The sequence below is a fragment of the Trematomus bernacchii genome, unplaced genomic scaffold, assembly GCF_902827165.1.
Source record: "Trematomus bernacchii unplaced genomic scaffold, fTreBer1.1, whole genome shotgun sequence".
In the NCBI taxonomy this organism is placed as follows: domain Eukaryota; kingdom Metazoa; phylum Chordata; class Actinopteri; order Perciformes; family Nototheniidae; genus Trematomus; species Trematomus bernacchii.
This window is the reverse complement of record NW_022987720.1, coordinates 14,891,267-14,918,498: the sequence shown is the minus strand read 5'-3', so window position 1 is coordinate 14,918,498 and position 27,232 is coordinate 14,891,267. Positions and strand designations below refer to the sequence as shown.

At 40.5% G+C, this 27,232-nt stretch overlaps 1 long non-coding RNA gene across 1 annotated transcript in view; it reads left to right on the top strand.

Moving 5' to 3' along the window:
* The window catches only part of LOC117493328, an 81,646-nt gene that overhangs the window by 29,374 nt on the left and 25,040 nt on the right, over window positions 1-27,232 (top strand). The window contains exon 2 of the long non-coding RNA XR_004556960.1: window positions 13,026-13,187. This is a non-coding gene — a long non-coding RNA (uncharacterized LOC117493328). The remainder of the gene's footprint in view (window positions 1-13,025; window positions 13,188-27,232) is intronic.

The window sequence follows — 27,232 nt, the reverse complement described above, 5'->3', positions numbered from 1 at the left end:
TGGAGTCAGGCTTTCCAACCCCTTTTTTAAAACTTCTGAAAAGTTAAAAGACAAATTTAGTTTTTGTTTCAAATTTGATAGTTGGATAGTACAGTGGCCTGTGTAACAAAGAAGAAAATAAAAAACAGTAAATGTATTATATAGATGCATAATACTTGCACAATTTGGGTATAACAAAGTCAGGGAGAATAAAGTGTTAAATAAAAGAATTTAAAAAGCAGATTTTCTCCAAATGCATGATTTCTCAGTAAATTAAGACTAAAGTTACACAAGGATCTGCTAAATGTGACTGGTCAATGCCTGTCCATAGCTCTCTGCTCCTAATAGCTTCCATTACTTTCCCACAGAGGACCCTCGTCATCTTTAAAGCATCTTGTCAAACCGTTGCAGCTGGTATTAATCACTTCGCCTAACATCTTGAATCCACTGAATGTCAGATGTTGAAGATTGAAAAGTGTTTGAGGATGGGACACTAAAGGCTTGTTGTATATTTTTTGAGCATCTCAGTGCACTGCGGGTAAGTTTGTGTGTGCTAAACCTTAGTTAGTGAAACCACATCTGTGTTTCCATCTAAACAATGTTCTTGTAGGGGATTAGGAACAATACTGAGATGGCTTTGGTCTTCTCCCATGAGGTATTGGTTGGAAAATGGATGTTTGCAGTTTTTTAAGCTGGACTGTAGTTTACTGTGCCTGAGTAGATGGAAAGTTTCAGCCATTACAGTATATCCTTAATTCAGCATTGCTCTGATGCTGCCTGGTGGGAATAAAAATGGCATGTTGATTTAATCTTACCTTTCTTACCTCTTCACCTGGCATTGGCTGTTTTTGTTTATTCAATTCACATTCCAAACATATGATGTTGCATTTAAGTATTGGCTTTCTGTTTCAAGCTGTCATGGTCAATTATCTCAAATACTAGATATGAATAATGCAATACTTTACAATCACCAATATTTGTTTGAGTCGGCAATGCTTACCCAAACCGGATGGGATTTGTTTAAAAAAACCTTTTTGTCATTTTATGTCCATTCTTAGCCCTGTGATGTTCATTGTTTACAAGTGTTGTAATTTTCTTGTTTAATGAATGCATCGTGCTCAAAAATGTGTGGACCACATGCTTCATCCATTGTTCAGTTTTAACACCAAAGTTTTGTGCTGATCCATTCATAACACATATTGCGTCTTGCGTTTCTCTCTGAGCCAAAAAGCCTTCGGGCGGTTTCATCCCTCTTGGATTGAAATAATGGACGGGCATCACACGTCTTTAGGAGCTTCCAGAGTGCATCGCAGCCCTCATAAAGATTTCATTTACAGCTGTTGAATCATCCCTCTGTCTCTTTTGTGTTCTCCATCATTCCGCCTCTCTGCCACGACCGACACCCTCATTGTAGATGGCATGGCTTCTTACCCAAGGCCACTGTGTTAGTCACCACTCTTGTTTTTTCCTCAAGACTGGTAGGACTGTTTCCCCTCAACCCCCCTCTCCGCTTACTTTGAACCCAACCACCCCTTACGGCGCATCTTCCCCCTCATCCCCCGTCATCTATCTCCTCTGTACTTATGTCTGGTCCGCCTCCCTCCCTTTAATCTTATAAAAGTGGATTTCTGATATAGAGAGTGAGAGGGCTTTTAAGTGGATGGTATTGAGGTTGGTATAGAGAGTGTATGATGGCTGAGAGGCTGGGGGCAGAGTGGTGGGATGGGTAGAGGGCAGGTGGTTCCTGTAATGGTTTCTGCTCCAAGCCTCCCTCCCTATCTGCCTCTAATGAGCCTGTACAGACACCCAGCAGTGGGTTATGATGTTGTGGTGAATATGAGAGCTGGACGCAGAGAGTAGAAGAAGAGATGCCGAGTCCATCGAGTGGCGCAGCAGAGCCGGTCACTTACTGATATCGATCCGCGTCCCAATCCATCTCAATTTACCTCAAATGTAGTCACATCCAATTACGTTTTACTCCATCTTAAAAGCAGCATGTTTCAGCAGATGCATCTGAATACTGCGGTGAAATCTACATATATGCAGCACACAAAGGAATAAAGTAACCTATCCTGCAAAACTGGGGCAGCAAACTACTTTAGGTAACATGCTGACTGTGAATAAGTACCTCATATACCTCACTTTCAAAACATCCGTACTGTCCCTTTAAGGATGCACACAGTGAAGTGTGCCGTTTTCTTTTATGTGTACAATCTACTTTTCTCTGTCCAAATGTCTACAATCCCTAGGGTGAACATGCTTTGTTTTAACATCTCCATTTGAGGAGAAGATGAATGCATTCTCTTCTTCTCCCCCCACCCTTTCCTCTCTTGTATTCCCCACCAGCTGAATGCTGCTGTCTGGGTGGTAAAGTCTTGACTGCAGAGATGCACAAACCGAGGAGTCACTGTCAGAATGTTGCTGTGTACTTTCAGTGAGAGTTTTTGTGTGTGTGATGAATGGCGTATACATACAGAACAGTAGTTGTGGAGATCCATTCCGTTTCTTATTATAGTCACGGATACACAGAGCAGGAGCCTCTCAGTCTTAATGACAGCGGTTATTTCAACAAAGACCGAGCCTCTTAAAAAAATAGGGCTAAATAAAAGTGCTCCGTACGACTAACAATCAGCCGCCTGTGATTCCTACTGCAGTTATTGTTGTCAAAGAAAAGCTTTTATTTTGAACTAAGGAGACTGTTTCCTTTTTATTTCCATGTACACAGTCATTTGAATACATTGCTCAGCCTATACCATTGCTTGTGTATATTTCATTTTGTTTTATTAATCCAGTGCCAGAATGTTTATTACTATGAGTTTTCTTTTACTGCTTTTTTTATGAGCTTTTAATCTACTTATTTTCTCTCAAATCTGTCATCTTTTCAAAGAAGTCCCTAGTAGAATAGCACTCAGAAAGTGCAGACGTTAGCCTTAGTGTATTCACATCTGTGAAGGGGAGTTGAAGTACATTTATATTTTTCTGATGTATTTCCTTGCCACATGAATGCAGCACAAATTCCAGATTTTGCAAAGTGAATGAAAGTGAAAGATAAATTGTGAATCCAGCCGGTGATCAGTGTTGCCAGTTTTGGTTTTCTGACTGCTTTCTTTGTGGCTTTTTAGAAAGACGAACCAAGCTGAAAGAATAACCTCCTTGGTGGAGGTTCAGTCAAGTTTGCAGTAGCTTAAGAAACTATTCAGACCTGCTAGCAGTTCAAAGGTTCTCCACAGCTACACAAGGTGTGCTTGTAGAGAGTTATTCAAGAGGATTTTCTATTGTTTGTATTTGCAGCAAACGTGCCTACTGTACAACATACTTTTAAAGAGTCTGAATACTTTTGTAAATGAATCAAGTTTCTTTAACTTTTATGACCGTATGTTTTTTTGGCGTTGTCATTGTGGGTCATTGTGTTTTAGTTTTTCTAGCCAAAGAAGTAAATAAATGAAATATGAAGTCCCAAAGTCTACAGAAGGTGAATGCGTGGGACAACACAAACATAAAACCTTATCATGGGACACTGCGGAAAGCTTCTGAGATTTCAGGAATTTAAACCCCAACCACAATGTTTCTAAACCTAACAAAGTTGTTCTTGGTTCTTAATCTAATTAAACCTTTACAAATATTGTTGTTACATCCTAAAACAGATTATTTTTAATTCTCATTTGGTTTTTTTGGACAAAACATGATTACACTCAATTTCTCGATGAGGTTTTACAGACTGAATCTTTTATTTATTTGTATGTTTTTACAGCATGAATGCAATGTTGAGTGTTTTATTATTTTTAACCAAATTCATCTAACCACCATTGTACCCATTGAAAAGTATTGGACGATGTTGGACGATGTTGGACGATGTTGCTTTATATTCACAGCATTGTTATTAAAAAATGCAAATTGGCCCATTCTCAATAATGAAATGTCAATTATTTTTCAAAATGCAATTACAATGACTTTGCATTAGGAGATTGGTTGTCCTGAGTAGGATATTAAACTCTTTTTACAGCTTTGTACCAGTGGAAATCTTGCTTTTTACTTGAGTTCATGAAAGCCTGCAGGATGAATAATCCATCACTCATCTCAATCATCTGGGACTAATACATGTGACACAGTTTACAGGACCTTAGTTACTATGAACCCAGTGAAAAGCTGACCTCTACCATGTGACAGTTTATAAAAGCTCAGTCTAGAGCAAGTGCTGTAACGTGTGTTTTCACTGATAGAGTGCAGTTATGTGGAAAACGACATATTCGGGCAGATTTCCATTGTGGCTGCAGATTGAGGCTGTCTCCTAACTGCAGTTTGTGGGACAGGAGATGGCGGTGGGGGAGCAGTATGGAGGTGATAATGGAAGGAACATGCACATGGAAGAGTCCCAAGAACATAAATATTAAACCGTCAAAACTCTAGTGAGAACACCAGACAACCTTCATACGGAAAATATCACCTTTTCAGGTCAAATACAGATGCATGTTTCTAATGTTGGAACAAAAATGTCAAATAATAGTCAATATGAGGACATCTATTAAATGCACATTTGGCCTAAAGGTAGGAAAAACCTGCAAATCAGTCAGTGTGCTCACTGGCGGGAGCTGTAGTCATGTGACTAAAGAATAAGTCCAACAAGATAGTGGGTGTTTCTCAATCTCGAGTAAAGCTGCTTCAGAGCCACTATTTCAAGCATACTACGTAATCGAGTGCAGCCGAAGTACTGTTCCAATGTCCAGCATACTTGGAATTCTACCGAGCCCGGCGCACTTCGTTTGGAGAAATTTCGAGGCTGCACATGTGTAGACTCCGCGGTCTTAAAATCCCCACAATGCTTTGCGCACGGCAAATCTGTGGCGGAAAATGTAAGGCGGGGCCTCTCATATGACGCACACCTGCACACTTGCTAGCCTGTTCCACTCTTCGTTTTCCGAATGCCAGGAAGTATTCTTGCCTCGCTTCTGAAGCAAGACGCTCGGAAGACATGTGCTACCAAACAAGCGTACTCGAGATTGAGAAACACCCAGTGTGTCTTGTGGAGTTCCTAAATGATTTAAATAAACAAAAAATATGTTTTGATTCAGTATTACTCAATAAAATGCATCTCCTTCATCATAATTTGCATAAACGTTTGTTTTTTTCGATATTTTGAAACCTTAATATTTGACCTCCACGTTTATTTAGCATCTCGCTCCAGATTAGGGGAAATTGTGAATAACCATTTGCAGAATTGTGTAACATTGAGGTGTGTGTACAGTAAAACAATCAACCTAACCAAATCCTAAATGTTTTTTTCTTTTTTTAAATACATATGTTGATGTTTCGTATCATAAAAAAAACAACCTGTTATTTGTTCAATAATAAAAATATCAATACTTATCAGTACACAAGACATGACAATTATAAACCCACTTTGTGTTGCTGCAAAAAAGTTGCAGCAGAAAACTAAATGTGTCAATATTTCGGATTTAAACCCAATGCTAAAGGAAACCAGATAACAATGATAAATCAATCTTTAAACGTTTGGTATAAGGCCATGTGGAGAATGGGACCAAAACCAAGTTGGAGCGGCAATGTGGCGCAGGGATTAAACCTGAGCATCACTGCCTATACATTTTGCTTGTAAAATGTTCCAGTGTAATCGCAAGCGCTGCAAGTTTTTTTAGCCAATGGGAAAATGTCCTCACCCTGGCATCCCTTTCCCGTGCTTGCATGTTGTGGCTTCACCTTCACCAAAGAATGTGGAATTAAATGTATTCCCATGCGGAAAATACATGTTGGCATGTAAAAGTCCATTTTTATTGAATATGTGTTACTCTAAAACATCCACTCGTGCCTGGAATTAATTTGTATGCCAGATGGATTGAATACTACTTTGTCCTCTTACTCCCCCCCCCCCCCCCCTAAGTCCTTCAGTCTGCGTAGGGGACACCAGAAAAGGAGCTTTAACCCACTCTTCATCAACATTTATAGACGCCCTAAACTAATCTCTAAGTGAGTCTACAGTCAACTCTAACACATCCTTCCATTAAACAAAATTGACTGAGCCTCAGATGCATCGATGCTGCTCAGTAGCCCCTGACATTTGACCTCCCTGTGAAGCGAGGAAGAGAAGAGTGAATCTCCCCACAAGATCAATAATGCCTCCATTAAACCCAGAGAAGATTATTTATGCATGTCAACTAATATTACAGATATACCAAGAAGAGTAATCAAAACATAGACATGGGGATTTAAAAGCACCAGCAGGTTTTTCTAGAAGGGGATCTCTATTTGTTTTGTTACTGGTGGATCTACTGTTTAATTTAGCACAGTTTAGGTAAAAAAAAAAACTCAGAAAACTAGAGCCAACAGCATTAATCTCCAGTTTATTGTCATTGGATGTTTTCCAGACTGTAAATCATGGCGGTGGTGCGCTTTGGGAGGGATTTGTCTTCATTTACAAACATTGATTGTATTGTCCCATTTTATTTGTGTTTCTTTCAACTGAATTCTTCCCATTTAACAGAGATGAGACAACTGCGATATATATGGGGTATTGTTGATAAGCAACAACGGCAGTGTCGCAGATGTGTGTCCAATTATGTGCGCAAGTGTGTGTCTGTGTGTAAGTTCTACTGTTGTGTCATTTACTCTGTCAATGTACATCTGTCCAAATTCCATAAACATGCTTGCTTTAGTGGTATACCCGCACCGTTGATGAAATAAACACCCTAACCCTAACCATCACCTTTGGTTTCAACAACAAACACAAACACAAAGACGTTTGACAGTGTTGATATTACGCTTCACTGACATCAATGCTAGAGCCCAGCTCAAGTGGTTCACTCTCACAGATCTTGAACGCCCACACACTGGTGTACAGTAAAATAATTGACTCCTCCATATGCAGTTCACAGGCAGCCATTCTTTACAGGCAGCAACAGGGGAATGTCATTCTGGATGATGTCCAGGTGTGGAGCCCGCATCTCCCACCTCTGTCATTAAAATCCCAGCCTGTGGGAAGGACGGTTTACTGGGCTCTGCTGAGTGTGCTGACCCCAAGAAGAAGCCGTCAGGATCGCCTCTCTCAGATCACTGCTAACAGCTCACCCCCATAATTCACAAACACAAGGCAGCAGACGTCATGATGAACTAATTTATAGCTCATATTCTACTGTTAAGTGACAATCTCTGTGGTGTTACACCATATGTATGTGCCAGCGATGACATTTTTATTACATGTTGGCAGCGCTCTCACTCACCCAAGTCGTGAACTTTGTTTTACATCCCGCTGTCAAATTGGACATGCTTTGCCATTGTATTTGCTGGTTGAAAGACATGCTGAGAATCAGCAACATTTATAGCGCCTTGAGTTATTTCAGTCAGAAAAACTGTATTTATGGTCATACTGCGCTGTTCGATTTTAAAGACACGGCTTTGCTCTTTGAGGGATATTTAAGAAAAAGCATCAATGATTCTGCTGGGAGAAATGGCCCTTTTTCAAATACATTTAAATAAGATCTTAGTGACTTCACAATGAGAAGAAACTAGCACAAGAGAAGTTTGGGGTGGTGAAAGATGTATTGTGCTGCCTGTCTCTCTGAGAGTCGACTTGATGCATTTTGTAGCTGAATGTCTTGGTATGCCAGTAGGCATGCTACTCCTCATTTGTAACTGCCTACTTGCCAACACAACATGGATTTGTGAAGAGCTGATTTAAATATGGGACTAGAAAGGAGCATCTGGTGAGCAAAGAGACTCCGATGTTTTCATCCAGTGATGGAAAACCAAATCAGATCAAATTCAGAGTGCACTTGTATTTGAGGGCTAGTCTGACTCGGGACTCTGTTGGCATAACAGTAAATCTTGTCAGTTTATTCTTTGAAACAGCATTTACAAAACAATTTCAACAATAGGCAAAACATAATCTATGAATCCACCTTCAGTGGAATCCACTGCCAAAGCCAATGGTTGATACTAGTCCTTAAAGTGCTAAGAATAATGGAAAGTTCAAAATATCTGCAAATGTACACGCTATATGCAAAAGTAGACGATTTGCTTTGGTGAAAAGCTTAAAACAGGCCAGCAAGTGGATTTAATATTGCTTTGTAAATTGTTTCCAACGTCGGGAAGCAATTGTTAAACTCATGTTTGCCAATATGTTTAGCAATAAAAACGTTATGCACTTGCTTGCAGATAAAATATACTATATTCCAAAGTTTCCTTTTTCAATACTTATTTCCCAGTTTATTCAATATCATAATGTATAAATGGCAGTATTTGTGAGACTGATCAGTACCAATCTGCACAAAGGATTATTTCTGACAATCATGTGGATCAAAATGGATGTTTTTCTTTCAGGCAGGGCATGAGTCAGACACCAGGTCTGGCATTAGCCATTAACCAGGCTTTAGGAGAAGGGTGGGGGGCCTGTCCCATGCCTATCAGACACACAGGCTGTATAATCCACACTGACAGCCTGAGGTCCAGTCTAAAAGGGTTTTCTCACTCAGCCTGCAGACAGGTGAGCTTTGATGGCCTCTGGGTTTCAGGAAATTCTGTTATGACCCACTGAGCAAGCAATAATGCAGCCCAGAGAGCATTAACTCTGAAGGGGACGGTGCTGGACTTTGTCTCAAAGTAATGCTGTGAACCGTGCTTTTTCGTGACTGATATCCTGCTGTACAGCAAGATAATAAGAACAGTGTTCAAGCCCTACAACATGTGTTGAGCCTCAAACTTGTAATTGCTTTGCGATGGGATTTGAGCTACAAGTACAGGATAAAGGCCAGCAAGGTTATTAACAGTGAAGAGCGACTTCACATAAAATACCATGTCGTCGCTATATAGCCATGTGGCAATATATCATGTACAAGTAATTTGTCAAATTTCTATTAAGTTGTCACGTCAAGGATGTTGTTTTACTAGATTTGTTATGAATTTTCTATATCAGCTGACTAAGTGGCAGATTATTAAACTGGAATTCCTTTTGTTCTGGCTTACTGGCATTTGAGTGGATGCTGTGAAAACATGCTCGTAACAACTGATTGTCCTCACATGAGAGGAACTGGAGGAAACCAGAAAAAGCTAATGGTGATCTTGCATTCCTCCTGTGATAATACCTGCGTGCGTGGTTAACACACGTTGTTTAATGTGCTGCTCCTGGGTGAGTTTGATACCTGGTTACCGCTCTAATTTGATGTGATGCTGTAAGGACCATTAACACACGTACACATCATTTCACACTTGTCTAAATGCTTGAAATGTAAATAGTGTTGCCTTAAAATAGCATTACAGCTCAAAGGGCAGAGGGTTTCCTAAAGAGGTAGCAATACAGTAACTCAAACCTAAACATGTGCCAGCTTCAACTGAGAATATTTGTAGGTATAATAATGTCTTAGATTTCTTCCCTTGGGTGGATCGTCTCATCTAATCGTCTCTTCCGCTCATCATTTATTCATCATCATTTCTCTTGTGTATATTAATAGCCGTCATGGGAATACTACCAGTGATTTGGTTATTTAAAAGTTTGTCTTACCATACACGTCTCCAGGCTATGCCATGATTAGAACCAAGTCCCAGTAACTCTGACATATGGGAAGCATCAACCTTTTCCAGGTTGTCACTTCCTTCCTCTTTATTTTCTCAGCCATGATGGAGAACCGATGGTGATGTCCATTCGACGATGCCCCTGCCCATTAGAAAGGTCACCTCAAGTCATTAAGGGGGTTGCCTGTGGTCCAAAGGTAGACCTTAGACAAATTGAAAGACAGCAGGATATGAATTACAAATGTGAAAGAGAGCTCTACCTGTATTTCTACTTGAGCTTTATAAGGAAGGAAAGGCTCAGTGGTAATGGCTTGTTTACACTGTTTGAAAAGCGCTGATCTTCGGATTCATGTAATTTGCTCCCAACTCAATCAATCAAGGTATCAATCAGCGGTCTGTGCTTTAAGTAAACATATTAATCGCTTTGGATTTCTGCTTTCCTGATGTCCAACCAAAAGGTCAACAGCAACTGTGAGCGAGAAGAATGTAAAGAGTCCCAACTGAAGCTAGAGTTTCCATCTTAAGCAAACACTAATTAGTTGAATAAGCAGTAAAACCGTCATTAAAGATGACTTGTTCTGCTGCAATGCCAAGGGCCGAAAAGCTACTTGGTGCTTCTCCCATCAAGGCAGGAAACCCCAGGTTATAATGGCAATGGCTCCTGACAGACCCTCAGTAGCAAGGAATTTGTTTCAATCAGCTCGAAAACCATTAAAGGTGGGGTAGGTAAGTTTGAGAAACCGGCTCGAGATACACTTTTTGTTATATTCAATGGAATGCTCTTAACATCCCGATAGCAATGAATATCTTAAGTGCTTTGACAAAAAATCCATAAAAAAATGTCATCTGTGGAAGCCGTAGTACTGTAAAAAGCACGGCCCGGCTAAAATAACTGGATGGCCTACCTGCGTGTCAGCCTTCCATCTGTGCACAAACTTATCTCGTGCCCTCATTGGTCATGTGCGCGTTCGTGTGTGTTGGAGGAGGGGCTCTGTAAGGAAGTGGCAGATTTTCTCCGGTTGTGTATTTTCAAATTCTAGCGATCTCGAGCCGGTTTCTCAAACTTACCTACCCTACCTTTAACTCTAAATGTATGTTTTGTATTTGTTTTTGTTGCAGAGACTACTGTCTCTCTGCTCTACGACTGGTGAATGAAAACTGGATCTTGATAATAAAGTTCAAGAGGGGTAAAAACGCATTAAATGTAGGGATATTTGCTTCATACAGGCAAGCAGTGAATACAAAAAGTTGTCAATCCCTCAATTATGACTTGGATGAGGTCACACCTTGTTGCATTACTTTTGTAAGTATTTATTCCACACTGTATTTGCTGCTGCTCCTGGTTAACTTCAGTGTTTCCTGAGCTTTTGTTCAACTATTTTATTCATCACTATTATTAAACTTCACCCTTATTTTCCACAGAACGCTGATTGATACCTTGATTGAATAAGTTATAACCTTTTAGTTGTTGACGCCTGTATGACATTATGAAATGTTTATCTTCGTTTTACAGGTTCATGTTTGCACAGAACTATTTGTACACAATGGTTTATTTGGTACACAAAGAGTTAGCATTTATGTATACTGCCTGTTAGAGGGTTTTATAACCCACTCTCACTCTCCACTTAGTGGTTGGGAATATGGCGGACCCTCCACAAGAACTGGCAATAGTTTTCAATGTGGGTGTAGGGGCGGGATTATGATTGTGCCATTCTGTGTGTGTAGAATGGAGGGAGCTTTAAGCTGCGTATCAATGTGCGACCCTGTACTGTATGAGGACAATAAAGCTAAACCTTGAACCTATGCATGTTTCTCAACAGTACATATAGTGTTATAATGCTATTATCTTCTTTGTAATGTCCCTCTTGTCACTATTGCTATCTCTTAAATCTAGATTACATAAAAGACCTCAACCTCTACCTTGGTATGGTTACATGACATTGACATGTGACTAAATATAATCAATGGACAGTTAATTCTATTTTACCATCCAAGGACAATCCTGTTCTTGACCTTACAGCATATACAATTACATGTACAGTATAATAATAGGCCCCATTACTGCACAGTGTAATGTACATATATAGTTAAAGATTGTGGTTTGTTCTGTGAATTCATTGGAAACTAATGCGCTTTATTACTATTTGCACTTTCTGGTTGGATGCAAACTGTATTTAATTGTACACTATGCAATGACAATAAAGTTTGATCTAATCTTTATCAAATTCTCTTGAAAAAGTGATGTGCTGCAGCAGAAGTTGTTCACTCTCCACTCTGTCTACTGAATATATTATTGTGATTGTTGTAGGTACTCCCAAGTGAACTCAGTCTTGCTTGTTATGAACACTAGGAGACTAGAATCAAGACTCTTTCCTCTCAGTGACTTTTATAAACAGTAAAACCTTCATGTCAGCAAACACAGCAAAGTTTATACTAAAACATTTTTTTTCAGAAGTACCTATTGTTCTGTATGAATTGACCCTGGGTTTCTTTCTTTCTTTTATTTACCCACTGAGCTTCAACTCAACCAATAAGATGGTTTCTTTCTCCAGAGCACCTCAAATATGTTTGTACAACTCAAATTGCAATCTGCCTCTCTCACTCTCACTCACTGTCATTGACTTTGGTACTGCTGCTACTTCTCTCTGAATACTTTAAATATGTGGCAGCTGAGAGTTTGGGCAGCAGCCGCCCTGGTGGTCTTTCACTTCTCTAATTGCAGCCCCCCTCTTCATCTCCCACTCCCCTTCTACATCCCTCTCTGCTGCAGCGTTCTTCCCATCATCAGTGGATTTACAGCCCAATCACTGTTGCCATGGAATGTAAAATGTCGCGTAACAATAAAACATGTAATCTTCTTAATGGAGGGACTGACCTTACAAGTTTGATCCGAGTGTTGCATGTCAATCTGCCGTCACTTCTCGGTCAAACTGCAGGTCTTTATAAGGATTTGTCCCTGACATGTTTAACATTATCCCTGCTCCAACCGGGTTGAAAGGACACCTTATAAAGTCACCCTGAAGATTAGGTAACTCGTGCCTACATTACAATACAGAGACAGGCCTTTCCAGTCATTAGACAGAGCCCTGCACTACTGTAACTGCACCGAGGCTGGCTCTGCTCACACACACCTCCTAATGGCTTTCCCAGGAGCGGCCCCTGGCTGGCCCGAACTCTTGTAATAAAAGGTTTGGATCTTTAAAGTGAAACAGACATGCCCTACATCTAGCTGGGCACAGTGTTGTGTACAGCAGAGCGAAACAAGGGGTCCATGTTGGATTTAGTGAGCATTTAATTGAGTACAGTAAGACCGAAGGGACTGGAAGGGAGTAGTGGGAATTATGTTTAAGACCCAGCTCATGAGAACATAACATTGATGTCCATCCAGACATCTATTTCAGCGCTTTTACCCCCACATGCATGTATTTCACTGCCCTCTTCTCAGCTTCCTTCTTCCCAAGTGTCTTTGTGCTCAGTGGCAGGGTTAAGAGTTCGATCTAATTCATCCTTCTTCTTTTTTTTTACCACAGGGGCAGTGAGGTGGACAGCAGGCCTGTGCCAGTGAAGGATTAAACACTGTCATCACCCTCTCCTCCCCCCGGTGCTCAACACTCTTCCATCACCCACGACAGCAGGTCCCAGTCCTCCCAAACTAAGGCCAAACACATGCCAAACTGCAGAGGGACAGACAGGTAACTCCACTTTGATACGCAGCATATGTTTCCAGCCTCAATGTACATCTTGACTGCCTGCATCCCCAGTTTACACAGGATATAATAATATAGGACTTTACTTTATTGGACTTTTTATTGTGTCTGTGCATGGAAAGCATTGACCCCTCATCAAATTACCTCATGAATTAAAGGGTTCCCCTGTAGATCACAAGCAGACATAAAGCCCCACCAGTCCTTGAATATGGAACTTTTCATTAAAATCGCTTAAAAAAAAAAGAGGCTAAACCAAAATGTATTGAACCAATCATGTCGTAATGGCCTTGGGTCTTTTCTTTTCATGTGACCCGTAAAGTGCTAACATTTGAAGTCAGTCTGGAAACCCAGAGAAATACTGTAGGCGGCCATATTGTTCACACACTTGGTACTTCACACCTTTTGTCTCGTGTCAGTGATTCTTCCTCAAACTCATTTCCAGAACACAGTGACTGCAGTGTACAATAATGGAGGTGCCATGACATTGACATGTTCCATGTGTGCATCACATTGCCTTTAAACTTAAGCTATTCAAACGTATCAAAGGAGTGAAGGAAGATTACCTCCCAATGCTTAAATTCTTCCTGTTCTAGTGTTACTGTAAAACATTAAAGGATTAAATGAACATTTTGACTACTTTTTAATTTAGTTGTAAATGGCAATTCTTTCCTTCTGTGTTCTATCAAAAAACAGCTGAATCCAGCATGCACACTTAAGACACACTCAGGCTTGGGCGCTGGCGTGGAAGGTGGTCATGATTCTTGGTGCCCACAGCTGGAGATCACCCACACAAATTCCAGGAGGATTATCTTAGTTTAAAGCTGGGGTTTTGGGGGGGTAGGAGAGCCATATTCTGTGTGGGACCCTATGTATATTAAGCAAACCACTCTTGCTGGTGGGCCATTTTAAATCATAAAATATTTGACTGCTTCAGCCCCTTTTTTCATTTACTTTATGTCCTCTCAGACACTCCATGAACTTCTCCAGTTATTTGGATATTATCCCAGGTTCTAGTTTTCCCACACTAAATCCTGATGATATCCACATTCATAAAGGTTGGCACTGGCTGACTACAATGTAGTACAGTACAAAGAGAGAGACAGGCCTTGGATCCAGACTTGTGTCATAAGTTCAAAACAACAAAAAATAGTCGATCCTCCATTGTAATAAGTAAAACATGTTCTTTTTAGTTTGAAAGAAGACAGCAAAACATTCATGTTGGAAAGGCTAGAGCAGAAAAAACAGGACTGTTCATTCATGTCCAAATCTTTAACCCCACTGTTTAAATATCAGTCTTCATCCACCAACAGATTACAATATTAGCTATATGTTAATGGACTAAAGCCCCACAGACTCAAATCTGAATCCGGCCCGCATCTTGTAGCCCCTTCTCAATGCTGTTAAGGGTCAGGAGAAAGTCTGATTGACAAATGAAGGGTCTCCTCTGGGGGTGAAGGTGTGAATCTGACATGGAGCAGGTCTTCTTAGTGAAGCAGAAAGTATAGCTGTTGGAAGTGTTTGATTGAAATGTTCACATCCAACTTTTATGTGGAAAAGTATGTTTCCCGTCACATCACAAACAGCTAGTACTGGATCTTTGCAAACTGTAACAATGATTTTCTTTCCCCTAGCTTTAGTAGACTTTCTATATGCATATTTTGTAGAAAATGTCGTCATCCCTTATCCCAGTATATCCATCATTTGTTCAAGCAAAAACATTTTCAAGGGATCATAGTGTAACCCCGCCTTCTAATAATGTAATGTAAAAACAGTGTCATTTCTGGCTGGCCACAAAGCGATATTGCTGAAATGTATCGTTAAAAGTTTCTCTACAATATCCGCCCTAGCAAAACAATATAAGCTAAGCTTTATCCCATTTTTTTTATGGTCATGTTTTGGCATTCACAGCCCTTTGTTATAAGGGAACAATTGTGGTCTTAGTTTATATTGTAAAATTCCAAAGTGACTTAAAGCTCCCATGTCATGCTTTTCCGGTTATTACCCGTCCCCTTGTGTGTTATGAAGGTTTTTATGCATGTAAACGGTGTGCAGAGTCAAAACCCTCAAAGTACACCCTGTAGCGAGTAAAACTCTAACACAGAAAATACCTCCCCAAAACGCCTCGTTGGAGATACGTCACTGCCCATTTGAGTCTTCCATTTAGTTCCGGGTACCGCCTGATGTCATGCGGTACCCGGAACGAAATGGACCAATCCCGAAGAGCTATGGCCACACCAGCAGCGGCGTGTTCCTCCTCCAGAGGTTCGAAGAACCGGCATTTCACAGACGAAAGCTTCCAAAACATTGCCCAGTTTGAGGCCGGATATGCACAGCTTGTTTGGACCGTTTGGAGCAGGGGAAGATCTGGGTATACAACCTGTAAGTTTGCATTGTTATTTGTGTATTTATCAAACAAGACTGTTTAAATGTGTAAACTGTGTTGGACTGCTAAGCCATTGACACAGTGCTAACTGTGCTAACTAAGTTGCTAGAGTTTCCATATATCAACTCTAATATCAGCAGATGGCCTTGCATACATGTATCTCATAGCAGGAGAATGTCTGCATTCACACACAAAATACCTATTGACAGTATACTGCGGGTGATTTGCCGGTCAGTCGCGAAACGTAATTACATTATAGCTGGCGTAGCGATCTAACACACGGAGCTTGAGCTAGTTTTGGTCAGAAAAACATTTTTGTGATGCTACGTTGCTAGCGTTTAAATATATCAACTACAATGTCAGCAGATGGCCTTACATGTTTGTCATGGCAGGAGAATGTCTGCAGTCACACACACGGAATACTCATACAGTATACTCCGGTTTACCGTACATTGTGACCGTACATATACTGCATGTAGCTAACGAGGCTAGCTGTATGCTAGCGCAAAACAATGTATTCATGCAAGTTACATTGTATGGTAGCAGAATACCCGTATACGATTGCAATTATAAACACGTTATTGCTAGCCTAATATGAACCACTAGCTTTTGTTCATAGTAGTTTTATTACACTGCATTATAGTTGCCTTTCCTCCAAGCTAACGTTCATATCGTGTTAGCTACCAAGGTAAACAAAGCTAGGTTAGCATATTAGCAGGCAAGCTGTTCATTACACAACTACTACTAACGAATCTAAAACAACTAAGTTTCTCTAATATTTTGTGATTTGCATTTGATTTCGTCCAGCCAGATCCTGGCGGACAATCCATGACGGGGAAGGGATTCTACTGAGGGTGCTAAAAGGCACCGCACCGCACCGGCTGTGCGCAGGCAAGAGGAGGAGGAATGGATGATATACCGTGTATATATGTATATTTATGTTCATTTTGTACATTTCTAAAAATAAAGTTTAATGGAAATACTTAGTAGGCCTATCCTTTCTTCCCTGAATTCATATATAGCAAACCATGATTTGATTTCTCATCAAACAGTAGTAGTTTATAACGGGTAAAAATAACTTACTCTTTGTTATGAGAGTAGCTCGTAGGCCACAAAGACAAGGAGACATACACGAGTTTACAAAACCACGGCACATTTATTGTGGTAAATGCAAAGATACGTTGAGAGGATCGCAGAGTTAGTCTTCCTGCAGCCGCTTTGGAGAGAGACTGGGGCCGTAGTGTCCGGAGGTGTCCGTGATCGTGCTGATTACCCTCTTCAGCTCCACCCCATCGTAAGACAAAGGCCCTGGGGCCGTCACACTCTTCTATAACAACAGTTAAAAATATATATGTATATAAAATATACCGCTGTACCGACGCCATGATAAGACTGATGTTACGCTGAGAGCAGCCGGGAAAAGCACTGACATGGGCGCAGCCTCTCTGGTGGTTGACTAATCAGAACGAGTGGCCGAGCTGACCAATCGGAGCACACTAGGCTCACAGGGAGGGGGGGGCAAGAGCTCCAACGAGTCGTTTAGTGGAGAAAGTGAATACTGCTGAATACACATGCTTGACAGAGATGCTGTATGCGAAACCAATGTGAGTTTGGAAAATTGCACAGTATAAATCTATTTTAGTATACCTCAACAATGTAATTATGATCAGTGGAAATGGCCATGACATGGGCCCTTTAAAGCACTGGACAGGATGTTAACATTTAAGTGTAAGGACTTTTGTTGCCCGCACATACCCATATCAAGGTACCTGGTCTCCAGTGTCGGATTCCTGACCCACTTTTCATTGTGATCACCTGCTTCCAATATGCGTGCAGAACAACAATGCTCAACTTCCTTTGCTGGAAAAAACATACTCCAGGACCCTTTAACATTTCAGATTGAAAAACCTAGTTGGAAAAATCAATTAGCAGTACATAAATCCATCCGCACAAAAACAGTCGTTGCTATTTTGCTTTAAGTGCCACTTAAAGTAAAGCGACTGAAAATGGTAAATGAGTTTTGTGCATTTTGTGAGATTGTTCAAACCTGTGTGTAGGCCACAGGTATTGACCTCTGTTTCTTCCTCTCTGGCTGCTTTAACAGTAACTGATCCTATTTGGACGGTATTGACCCTCTGTTGGGCCAGCGCTTGCCTCCTTCTCCTTTCTGCTGGAAGCACTGCCCCTATTGATCTCGTTCTTTAAGTGTTACCATAAACTCCCTCCCCATTAGTTCAAACTGGACGGCTTCTTTGGTCCACCCCATGATTCACCCAGACAGTCCTCTACAGAGAAAGAAGAGCCCTCTCTCCTCTCCATACCAACTTCTCCAGACTACTCTTATCCCTCCTGCATTGCATTGCCTCCTCTTATATTACCTCTCCATCAGCCACTCTCCTTCTCCACCCTTTCACACATTCTTTCCTTTGTTTAAGTGTTGTACTTCCTGGTTTCCTGCTGTACAAAGTGCTTCTATACAGGAGGGATTCAATTCACCCATAATTTGGTTTGGATATTTTTTTATCTGCGCCATTTGGTTGTTGAGAGTGTGGCCACTGTCTCTGTTGTTGATAACGGAAATGGACTCGCTGTACTGTGCTAAATTTAGTATCATTCTTAAAAGGGAATAGTCAGTTTACAGCAAACAGGCCCTGACGTAAAACATCTCCATGAAACTGAAGTACTCTTCCTGAGAGGGCTGTTTAATGGACTACAGATGAGTTTCACCAGTGCACACAAGAGCTGGGTGACATTACATTTTGACAAATACGTTTTCTGGTTTGAGTGCCGTGAGCTCACTTTGGTGCCAGATATGAGTGGAGTTTTTCCAAGTAGAACATAAAGTCAATTTATGCTTTTTCATTTCTTCTATTGTCAACTTGTGTTATCTGGTGTTCCACAAGAAATGTCCTTCGAAATGATCAAGCACAAGGACAACATTTTTTTAATTGACCATTTGACCCACAGACTGCAACAAATGCACCCACCAATCACCTAGATAATGCCAACGCTGTCAGATATGGATTCTTGCTCCTATCATATATCTCATGATTACCTTCTTACCTAGTCTTACAGCTTCTCAAGTGTCATGTGATCACTGAGCCCCCAGTTCAATTCCCAAGGTGAGGGTTTTTGAAAATCTCCTGGAATCATTTCGCTAAAACGTTCGGAGCTCTGAAGTGTGAAACCCCGGCCGCACAAATCATTTCTGGGTGAAGCCATATGTGAGGCTTTAAATGTTGAGACGGTAATAATAATTTTAGTTTGGAGCCAGCGTCGGCCACAGAGGGGCCGTTAGATAGATCTACGCATTATGCACCTGAGTGAAGCTTTCAGTCAGTGGATGAAAATGCTGCATTATTTCCGATAGAGATTTCAATGCTGCTCTGATTTCGGGAGAACCATTATCAAGGAACGGTTGTAGGGGAATAAAGTTGAACATTGAAGCTCCTGAATCATACATCTTAACTCTTGTCCATTTTTAAGGGCTATATGAACCTCTTAACATGCTTAGTTGTGCATTTTTCACATTAATCATTTTGTATGTATGTTTGTTTGCACATAAACATACATGAGTGATCTGGCAGGAAGAGCTAAATTGGCTTCAAGAGATCAAAGCAGTAATTTAATCAGTCTTTCAAACACACAGCATTTTGTGCAGGAAGTTTTCATTAAAAAGTCTGTGCATCAGTGTAAGGAGCCTCATCCACCTCCATGGCAGCCAGTTAGCTGATTAATACCCCAGAGGACCCGGTAACCAACGGCCTGCCCGTTACAGCTGCTGTCTGAGAGGGGGAGAGGGGAGGGTGGAGAAGGAGAGAGGGGCGGGTAGAGACCTTAGCACTGTGCTACAATAAATCTCTTCCAGCCAGCACACGCACTTATACCCTGTAATACTTTTATTTGTGTTTGTATAAACAAGCACTTAAATCTAATCTTCAAGTGGAAAAAATCACTGCTGGACATTGTGTTTTTCCATGTTTACACACCACACTTCCAAGTTAGAACACACATAGCTACAACTCCTTCAAAATGTCAGTACTTTCAGAAACAGAGCAGCACCTTGGCGGTAGTTTTAAAATAGCAAACAGTAAATATTCTAGCAACAGTTTAAGATATTTAAGACTAAGCCAAATCTGCACACAAGCAGTTAATGTCTACTGAGCGGATATCAACACAATAATACAGTATATATCTCTACAATGTCAGTGTGTGTCGAATGCTGATGATATTCAGATATAGAAACCATCTTTTTCTGGTCCATACTTGAAACCAAACTGCTTGTTGATGTACCTTTTAACTTAAGTCTAAGTCATTTATGGTTGCTCGTAATTATCAGATATGTAATAACTATGACAGTTTCTTCCAGTGATAGACTTTAGGCTGACTGCATTTCTTCAACCTTCATTTTTTTTGTAAATAACATCAATCCTGTCATCCAATCCATCCATAAAAGAAACCGCTTCCATTAGGGATAGTTCACTTCCTTTTGACCGAAAAAAACAACAACCCACCTGTAATAAAGGTTGATAACTCATTATTTTGTAACAGAAAGACTTGTATTTTGACCATGCTGAATGACCTTATGCTGTTAACCCCCCAAACAGCCACCCACCCAGTGCTGCTGTGCTACATATCCACCTCATTAGGTCCATTAATCCGGTCTTGTGGTTCTTCTGCTCGGACCTTTTTCATTATCTGGTTGATTTATGGCGCAGAATCACTGTGTCCAAGAGACACTTGAATATCATCCGGGGCGAGGAAGGGGCTTTATTCCTGATTTGGAGAATTGCTCAGTCTTGTGCGTGAGGGCTTGACATCTACAGTACAGCTTATAATGAGACGGCGGTTTGACTCACGCTGCACTGACCAGAGGTCAGCGGCTTGCTATGATATGATGCCGAAATCAAATGTCAATGGATATTTAATCTATGGGATTCTGCACCGAGGTGCAGCTGAAAAAGGTTGTTCGCAGCATAATGAAGTGTTGTGATGTTGGGTGGAATGGGTTTTTACATTTATTATTCGACATGCAGTGGAACGTTATTTTTACCCTTATAAAGAACTTATTCAAGGTAATTTGTTAGCTGTTGTTCTTGGCAACTTCTAAAAGGTTGAGATGTAATCACTTCCATCAGCCAGACTAAACACTTTTTTTACGAGGTTAATCAAGAAAATGTGGTATGCAGACACTTTAATCCACTGTAATATCTCTGTCAAATAGATACTTTAGATTGATGAGATAACATCATATCTAAGTGGGGTAGTTTTATAGGAGTGTAATATACACTTCAATAAAAGGTCTTTAACCTGAGAGTAGTGAGGATGTTCGTCCATTTGAAAATTGTAAAAGCAACGCCCGACAGCTGCCGCTATTCTCTGCACATACACACTCACAGTCCACCCTCTGACCCCGTTCACCAACATCTCCATTAACCAGAGCACAGTGTGATTTCATTACATCAGCCTTAATTGCGTTCGCTGCATCTCTACGTGCTCTGGTAGAAACAGTGGCATGAGGGCGGCTGGAGGAAACACAAAATAGGAGCGGCGGCGGGGACACAGGGCAGAGGGGATGTCAAAGCTTTTATTCACTGCCTTTTAAAAAGCTCTCTATTCCACCCCACTGCATTTCCCCCTCTGCAGGGCTGAGAGCATGTCTGCACCGAGAAAATAACCTCCAGCCTCCATGCCGCCTTGCAAACAAACCACACCATCGTTATGTTCTGGTCTCAGCACAACAGGCAAAATTAGATACAGTTTATTTACCAATTTGGTGAGGCAGGAGAAGGACTTGGTGGTTGTGGATGTTTATAAACTTATTCTAGTGAAGTGAAATAAAGTGCAGGGATTGAAATAAAGTTAACAGTGGAGCATACAGTAGGTTCCCTAACCTCTTTACATCTAAAACCTGATGTTCAAAATACCTTGTTATTGTATTTCTCCTGACAGATGGTGCCTCTTAACAACGTTTGTGTAATCAATTTGGACAGCTGCTAAATACAGACCTGGTCAAAACCTCACTGTTTGGTTTAAGAAGAATTGGCCCCATCGGGAATAAAAGTTGAGGTAATTCTGCGTCCGTCTGGGCCGGACACCTGACATGGTTTGGTTTCTTACTCCTCCGACTTGAGCTGACACACCTGCAGGGACTTGTGGGGTTTTGTTCACATGTCAGTCCATGCAGACACCCACTGCTGTTTCAACTGTCACAACACAGCAGAGACTGAGGTCCTGTCTGCTCATTTCAGGGCACGACCTTTTGTCTGTGTGTGTTCAGACACATTTGTATTCTGGTATGTCTACCCAGTGTGGTACATGTGTGGATGTGTGCACCAATGTTGGACTGTGATTTGTAATAGTGAAAACTCTTTTTTGGTACAGTGGGAAAAAAACAGGGCCTTTTTTGGGCAATAACAAAACACTGTAGATAGGAATGTCGATCTGTGGCTCCACCACTTTGGTAGGGACTAACATTTATTTAAAAAAAAAAAACACTGGATGGATTGACATCCAATGTTTACAGAAATGTATGGTCCAAAGAGGATCAGTGACTAATGACAATTAGGCGATTCTATTACTTTTAATTTAGACTCATGAGGTTGAGATTATTATTTGTTAGTGTTTCACCAAATATTGGATTAATTACTATGAGATTTGGTACACTCATGTGCCATTGAAAATCACAATGAATTGTAATTGGAAATCCCCTGAATTTTTCATTTAGACCCATTATCAGGTATACATACTTTGTTCACCAAATACTTTTAAGACTAATGATGTTCCCATCTGCCTCTGCTGTACTTTGTGTCAAGTGCTAATTAACATATGTAAGCATAATAACACGGCAAACTAAGTTGCTGACCATGGTATCCATTATACAAGCTAAACATCTGCATGTTTACATAGCATGGTGACTGTTAGCGTTCAGCTCAAAGCACCACTGTGTCTTAGTAAAGCCTCACAGAGCAGCTAGCAAGGCTGTAGACTCTCTCTAGTTTAAACTATCGGCTCAATATTTCACACACCCAACCTCCCCGACATTGGAAACAGTAGAAGTGGTCCAGACCCTTTAAAAGCCCTTACCTTTGATGGGCTAATCAGATGCACCTGGAAGCAACTTTGAGATTATATGGAACCTACTAACAAGTTATATTTGCCTCACTGCAGGGAGGTTTTTTAAGGGCCAGACACATGTGCGGCTGAGAAAATGTCAAGAGGACAAAGAAGTAGAATTGTGGAATAAGGAAGAGACGAAGATAAATAAACAGACAATTCCTGTCAAAGAAATTAAAGAACTCAACATGTCGATCGTAAAACCTAAGATACTATCTATGCTGCCAGCGTCTCTGTTCTTTCAATTAGGCCTCTTACAGTAAACACTTCTCTGTGCAGCCTTTGTGGGATCACAAACTATTCCCTGATCTGCAGTAAAAGAAGAATCTACCCTGAAAAACCAGTTGAAAGGCCTGTGGTTAGCCATTAGCTCCGACTGCACCTTGTGCTAATTCAACGCTGCAAATGTTTTCAACTACATTTTAAGTTTACCATTTGGAAACTATTCTACTTGAAATTGCATCCAGGAAGGTTGAGAGCGGCGTACCTTTGAAGAAATAAGTCAGGAGTTTTTATTTTGCTAAATACGGTGCGAGCAATAATGAAACAATTACTGACGACAATGCCTACTTTCACAACTTTTTTCTTGTAACCATGGTTGGGTAAAATACCGCCATGCATGTGAAATCTGATCTTTATAACACAGTTCATTGCAGATAAAGTGTATTTTTTATTTCCTCATTACAGATGGCCTGGGTTTTTTTCCAGCACAACCTATAAAACCTCCATTTGCACTTTGACGCAATTCATTATTGCCCATTAATGCACATTCAGGATGCAACAATGATTGATTTAATACAACTGCTATACCACTGTAAGAATGAACAAATACATCTTTGTTTCAAATACCCTGCAACCAAGAATCCACCTAATGCTGATCTAACTTTTAATGTAGTTAATCAAATCTGATACTATTTCATTAGAATTAGGGCGTTGTACCTTTCTCTCAGCTTGCCTAACTTGTACTAGGAGCTTCAGAAGAATCAAGTTATTTTTATGGAATTAACCTTTACATTTATAGGCAGAGTAAGTGGAACGATGCTCATAAATATAAACCCTTTCAATTGGTGTAAAAACAAGTGTAGAAGAGAGTTTTCCCCTACTAGAAACCAGAATTTCCACTAAACTGGGTCCAAAACATCTCAGTTACTGTAAGAGGACATTTCTGTTCCTTTTAAGCATAATAATATCCTCACATTTCCATTGTTATTTTAAAATTAGTTCCACATTTCCACAGTTCTCTCTGGACCAGGATAATGTTTGGCTCACGTATTGGAGTGGGTGGATGGAAAGTATCAGTGGATTGCGGTGAAGGTGAAGATGAGCTTGCCCCATACCAAAGGCACCATGCAGAGGAGAGCATCTGCTGTCTGAACGCTGCAGAATACATCAGCCCTGATGACAGCAGTGGATACAGAAACTTTTGAACCAAAGAATATGGTCTGCACCTGCAACACATGCTGCATGCTGGAGGCTGATTATTTCATTTCATTTCAAACCTTGATGTTTTTTGGAAAGAGTAGCTTCAGTGAGTCTGAGGCGCCCAGAATTCATTTCAGTGGAATATTTAGTCAGTGTATCTCAATATTTGTTAGTTCTGACTTTGGCATTAAACAGTTGAGGTTCATTAGTCTAAATCCTAAGTGACCTTTTCCTTTTTCAAATCAAATGCCTGCTCCATTCTAACTTTAGACCTGCAGTAATAAAAACAGCTGAGTGAAATGAAACTGAAGGTGCAGTTTGCATTACTAACGTTCTTAACTTTGCTATCATTGAGCTCATTATATAGACATAACTGCTTTCATCCGAACCCATTAATGCACCTTTTTACATTGACAGCCAAGCTCACTATAAAGACGGCGTTCTACCTTGAGTTGTGATGCTTTGAGTGATTTCTTGGGAGTGAAATTTAAGACGAACACATCCACTCTGCTAGACTGTCCTGCAGACATGAACTCAGGTCTTTGTTTTTGATCTTCCCCCGGCTGTCTCATGCATTAACTCACTTCTTTCAGCAGATGCACTCATAAATGAGTCACTTCATTTTTCATGTTGGGGAGGGGCTCTATGAGAATAGTGGATAAACCTGGTCCAGTAGCCGTAGCTGCACCATTAAGCGACCCATATCTACACAGGCACATTTAAAGCCAGCCGGTAACGTATTACTGTTATCACAATGTTGTGCATTAGTGGTGCATTATGCAGCTCTTAGCAAGTAATGTTATTGTAGTTTGCACTGAATACAAATTATGTCTAAATGGTTTGCTGTATGAACCAAGGTCCTGCTTTTAAACTGTTGGAGAAAATCACCTCCTCTTTTATGTTTGAAGGTCCCAACACGCTGCTGTATTCTGCATGTAAAATCATTCAAATCAAATCTTTCTTCCTATCTATCTCATACTTTTGCCATAGGGCTGGTTCAGTGCCCAGAGCGGATCTCAATGCAATACAGCACCATTGTCTGCCACATTTCTCACCATTGTTGATACATGTGGTAAAGCCCAAAATGGATGAAGAAGCCCCAAAGTAAAAATAAAAAACTGTTCCAAAATAACATTGTTTTCCTGAACTAGAGACAAGTCATTTCAGTTGTAACCCATAACGACAAGACTGTTTCCCGTCTCCATGCACCTTACAATTAGGAGAAGCTCTGCCAGAAAAACGTTTCTACCTCTGCAGCCCAAAATCACAAAGTGTAAAGGTACATTAAGTCAATTTAAATATAAATGTTTTCAAAGCATGTTATCACTCAAACTTGGTTCAAAACAACCTTGATGACCTTGTTTAAAAAAACGTCTGTGTCCCGTGAAGTCTATGTTGTTGTAGGTTTCAGACTGTACGCCAATACCACCAGTACTATAAAGCTAACAAGTGCTCATTTAGTTACTCTCCTCACAGCACTTAGTGCAATAATGCAGTTTTAATGGCTCTCTCTAAACACAACTTAACTGTATCTTTGTTGTGCAGTAAACGGGACCTCTGGGTATTTTAGCATACTTACTGTTACAGAGGAAGAGCTTCCATATTGCACACCCATTGATTAGTTACAGACACAGGGTTTGTCCGGTGGCTCTGCCCCCTGACATTATCAGAGACAAGATGCTGCTTTGAGTCTGTTCCTCTGCTCTAGCTGCTCAGCCTCAGCCGAGTGCTGCTTGGAGGAAAGCAGTGTGAGACCAGGGGAAAGGGAGGGGACCAACGCTGGAGTCTAATATAATACAATAGTAGGAGCACTTCCATAAAAATGGTGAGTGGATCCACGTGGGCTGACTAACGACAAGCACAGCTGCATCTGCACATTTGCCCAATCCCTCAGCTGAGTAGAAAATGATTGTATGGCCGTCAGTTAGTGCTCCGTAGGTTTTGGTTTCTTAGCTTGCACATTTTCAGTTTTTCTTTCAGATAGACAAACACCGGATATATATATATATAGTCATTTTAATTGACCATTGACATTTACCATCGACATATCAGTAGCAAGGTAATATATATTTATGAGGGATGGGGAAACATTAATTCATGTAAGATCAAGATTCTTATCTTCCAAGATTAATTAATACAAAACAAAAACATATTCTACCAAAGAACCTTGATTTTGTTACTGATAGACAGTGAACCTACACACCAAGTCAACGTTGTGTACAATTGTCAACAAATCACACAATACAAACACAAAATACCAGTTTTACAGTGCAGGTACAATTTACTTTTGAAATTGGCAAGTTTCTGAGGAAAAAAGACTGGTAGCTTAGGCCTATCAATTTATATTTACATTTATATTTGTTCTATAAATTGTTATACTGAAAGTTGAATCCCAATGTACTCAACACTGACCTTTACAAAATATTCTTATTATATTAGATTACAGCATTATGAATGAAAATAAACCCTCATTGATCGGTTCTCCAATTCTACACATTTTACAACGGCAAGTACAACGAAATGTGATGACGTCAACACATTTGGAAGCCATTAGTTTTGTATCTGTAATGACGATTTTGTGTTTAATAGAGCACATACAATAAAGAGTGGCCGGCTTTAACAGGAAATCATGACTCAACAGATGTTTGACTCCATTTATAGATCAACCTGTTCATGCAAAGGCAGCATGCTACAGTGAAATCCATTGCACCATGTCTTATTCTTTGTTAGTTCCCATGCTGTAATAACACAAGCTTTTTCTGATCAGACCGGGGAGTCTCAGCAGGTTAATGTAAGGCGTTGGTCAGAAGGGGGTCTTTAGATTCACACCCTGTTTTTTTTACTCCGAGAGGCCTGAAGGGAAACCAGCAGAGCTGTTTTGGGATCCAGTGACACTTTAAGAAAACATGGCATAAAAAATGGATGGGAATACTAACTTCTCTGGACAGATGTGTTGATAAGCCCTCAAAAGGAAAAGCTTCAGTGTGATTCTGTGAGAGGCAAGAGGAAAGGGCACAGATGGGGAAAGAAAATACAAGAAAAGGATTTGAGAAATGTTCTCTCTTATGCCTTCTGCGTAGCTTGACTTGCAGCGCAGTCATATTCTCTT